This window comes from Centroberyx affinis, unplaced genomic scaffold (assembly GCF_046629955.1).
Source record: "Centroberyx affinis isolate AG114_WGS23_722 - 3 ecotype Tasmania unplaced genomic scaffold, CSIRO-AGI_Caff_v1 ptg001160l_1, whole genome shotgun sequence".
In the NCBI taxonomy this organism is placed as follows: domain Eukaryota; kingdom Metazoa; phylum Chordata; class Actinopteri; order Beryciformes; family Berycidae; genus Centroberyx; species Centroberyx affinis.
The window spans coordinates 108,547-112,655 of record NW_027279692.1 but is presented as its reverse complement, the minus strand read 5'-3'; the positions used below and the strand labels follow the sequence as shown (position 1 = coordinate 112,655).

Genomic DNA, 4,109 nt, shown 5'->3' with positions numbered 1-4,109 from the left:
ATGTCCACAGATAGCATGGCGGTTGCTGCCCTCGGTCGGCCTTTCACCTTAGGAATGCTGTATGACTCTCGGAAAGATAGAGTGATCCCAGGTAAAACTTGGCTGAGACTACATTAGAATGAAATAATTAAACGTTTCTACTAGTCAAGGTATCAAGATGTCCAGAGAAGTCAGAGTAGAAAATCTGATAGAATTCTTCAATTTGGTAACCAGAATAAAGACTTGAATTAAATGGTGCAGCATTTGGATTTGGATTAGGACCCAGTTAGCAGTTAAGCATACATTTGAATTATAATTTCTACACTATGTAAGCATTGGTAAAAGTATATGATTTATTATCACATGTGATCAAAGAGTGCAGCAATTTTCTGAAAAAGAGAGATGTCTTGACTGTCTCTATTTTGATAGGTGGGGTAACACCATGCCTTTAACATGAGTTTTGTAGTAGTAGTACTAATAATAATAATAATAATAATAATAAATGAATACATAATAATAAATAATGTTAATTTACTTGGGGTTAGCATTGTAAATGTGTGTCATGAAAATGATTTTCAGATATTGCATGATATCTTGTATGTGCAACTCGCCTTTGTTTTACATATCTGTTGATTTGCTTCTCATCCCCTCCTCTGGAATTGGCCTCCACACTACACAGTACTACATACTGCGTTGTACCTTTAGTGTACAGGTTCAAAATATATTTAAATGTTTTTTACTTCTAGAGTTTGTTCCACTTTGAAAGTGGAAAACAGCTACAGTATATGCAGTTATGTGGAAAAAAAAACAAAAAATCTAAATTCAATAGCCAAATTCTATTGAGATTTCAATTAAGACTGTACCAAGTTCTTTGGAGTATATGCTTGGTTTTTCAGTCTCCTACAAACTATTCCAACCAATCTGCTTTCTTGAGAGATACAGATTAGGATTGTGCTACTGTTTATTATCAGAATGTTCTTGAAGCCCTGCTATTCCTGCTTTAACAGACAGCTGATGTTTTTCCTTCTCTCTAGGTTTGACATTGTGGGATGATACAGCTCTAGAAGAGAACACTCTTGATAGCTCTCAAAGCAGCAGTGCATTTGAAATCATTGCATCTGACACCATTGAAGACAAGTCTAATCTCTTGAATGTGGAGGCTTCTCTGAGAGCCAGTTTCCTGGGTGGGCTGGTTGACGTTGGAGGCTCTGCCAAGTATCTGAATGATACGAAGAAATCTGAGAATCAGAGCAGAGTAACACTTCAGTACAAAGCTACCACAAAGTTCAAACAGTTGTCAATGGCTCATCTTGCAACCGAGAAAATGCAATTTACAGATGTGTTTGAGAAAGGCCTGGCAACACATGTAGTCTCAGGCATCCTGTATGGGGCAAATGCTTTCTTTGTATTTGACAGTAACAAATCAGAGAGTAGCAATGTTCAGGACATCCAAGGAAACATGGAAGCGATAATAAGGAAGATTCCCACTGTTGAAATTGGGGGGCAAGCTGATTTTCAAATGACTGATGAAGAAAAAGCCATGAGCAACAATTTCTCCTGCAAGTTCCATGGGGACTTCCATCTTGAAAGCAACCCTACAACTTTTGGAGATGCAGTGACGACCTACCAGCAACTTCCAAAACTACTGGGAGGAGGCGGAGAGAATGCTGTTCCACTGAAGGTCTGGCTGATGCCCTTGAAGGATTTGGATCCCAAAGCTGCTCAGCTGTTGAATGATATCAGCGTTGGATTAGTGAGGAAGGCTCAGGATGCTCTAGAAGACATGATTGAACTGACAATGAGGTGCAACAATTCTCTGGAAGATAAAGTAGTGAAACAATTTCCACAGATTTACAAGAAGCTGAGTAGTTTCAACAAAATGTGTAATGATTACACATGTACCATCAAACAGACCATGGCGAAGAAACTTCCATCCATCCGGGGGGGTGAAGAAGATGAGAGTGCACTAGCAAATTTCTTTGATGAAAGACAGAACTCACCATTCAGCAACAAAAACCTAAACAAGTGGATGGATGCTGCAGAGAGAGAAATCAGTATCGTAAGGTCCTGTGTGGACACGATGGAGGGAACAAAAACAAAAATTGTCAAAACTAAGAGAGAACTGGACAAAGAGGTTTTCATTCCAAAACTAGAGCATGCTATCTGCTTTGTTTTCACCTCCGTGGAAGGTGATGATCCCTACCTTAAGGTATTAGCCGACTACTTGAATTCACCTGAATCAGGAAGTATTCAGGATGTCGAGCCAGCTACACAGTACCAGTGGTGCTTCTCAAATGAAGTGTTAGCTAAGATGAGAGGAAAAGCCGAAGCTTTCCGTGACTTTGCTCAAGCCATGAAAAGCAACAACTATGTCTCTTTCCTTGTAGCAGCTCTAGCAAATGAGAAATACAAAGGAGCAAGCATCTACCATTACAGGGAAGGTTCTCTAGTCACTGATGACTTTTCAAGGCCTGAAATCCCTGCTGTGGAGACTCTAACAGACAAAACACATTTACACTGGTGTAAGTTACTCTTTCTGCATTGTTTCAATTTGAGTAAAAAAATAGCCTCATCTATTTTCCTCCAGAAACCTGATTGGCCATTCCTGATGCCCCTCCAGACTCTCCATTTTGGGCAATTCTTAAAAACATGTTTGCGAACCAGATATTCATAATTATTTACTTTTAAGCTGTCATACCTAGTCAAATACAATCAACTTTAAAAGGGCTCAAAAAAGGCTCTGTGCTAAAAACAGAATCACAGCAAATATGCCTATGTATATTAATGGGGACTAGATAGAAATATAATAATCATAGTATGAGTGCATCATTGTTGTGAATTGCATTGTGAATGGTGATGAGGATGATTAGTAATATATTGTGTCTTGGTCTCTCCATCAGATGCCTATGATCTCACCATGGACATAAACACAGCAAATCACCATCTCAAACTTTCTGAGGGCAACAAAAGGCGACGTTTGATGAAAAACAACTGTATCCTGCTAACAAAGAGAGATTCGACAGCTACCCTCAGGTGATGTGTAAAGAGGCGATGACCGGGCGTTGTTACTGGGAGGTAGAATGGTCTGGTCATGTTAATATAGGCGTCACGGATAGAGGAATAAGCAGGAACGGAGTACGTCCCGCCTGCTCACTTGGAGTTTACCAGAACTCCTGGTCTTTGACGCATTCAAACTTCTATGGTGAAATGTTCCATATCTATCATGGAGGGAAGGAAACGGCTACTGTGCTCGCCACTTCTCCCATCAAACGAGCAGGAGTGTATCTGGACTGGCCTGCTGGCACTCTGTCCTTCTACCAAGTTTGCTCTGAGAAACTGATTCACATCCACACCTTCCAGTACAGATTCACTGCGGCTCTTTACGCTGCCTTTCATGTGTCGTCACCAACCTGCTATGCGTCCCTGTGTCACATTGATTAAGACCAATATCTCAAGCAGAACGTCTAGGGCAGGGGTCGGCAACAGGGGGCCCGCAAACAAAAAAAACAAAAAACAAACAAAAAACATAATTCATTCCAATCACTATCCCTTGACTCCCATTAACACACGACCTCATCATAGCCTTGTGATAACATGGGTAACTTTTTAAATCTAATATCTTTTTTTTTATTTTTTTATTGCAAGACAGAAGACAGAACATTGACAGGACAACACAGGAAAAACAAAACAATAAATACAGGACAGAACAATTAATAAAAGTATAGCCAGAAAACAAGAGAGCAAAGACACATTAGTTGTTGGGTATTGTGTTGATCTGGTGTCTATAAGGTCTATAAGATGGATGGAAGATAGATGAATAATAAGTAATAATAACAAAATATATATAATACAGAATAAAAAAAAAAAAAAGAATTAATAAATTAAAAAAAAACAAAAAAAAACGCTAATAGTAATACTACCTTTGACACCCCCTGACAAAAATAATACAAATCTAAAAATAATATAAATCTAATGTCTTGAATTGAGCTTTTGCTTCTAGTTATGTTCTACGTTTTTAGATAACCTCGAAAAAATTGGCCCGAGGCTAAATTTACTTGCCGACCCCTGGTCTAGGGTCTCTGTCTGTCTCTACTTCTGTTTTTGTCTAACACACACACACACACACACAC

The 4,109-nt window shown here is 39.1% G+C and overlaps 1 pseudogene; it reads left to right on the top strand.

The window, feature by feature from the left end:
* LOC139648102 (neoverrucotoxin subunit beta-like) lies at window positions 1–3,420 on the top strand (annotated as a pseudogene).
* Window positions 3,421–4,109: the final 689 nt, after the last annotated feature.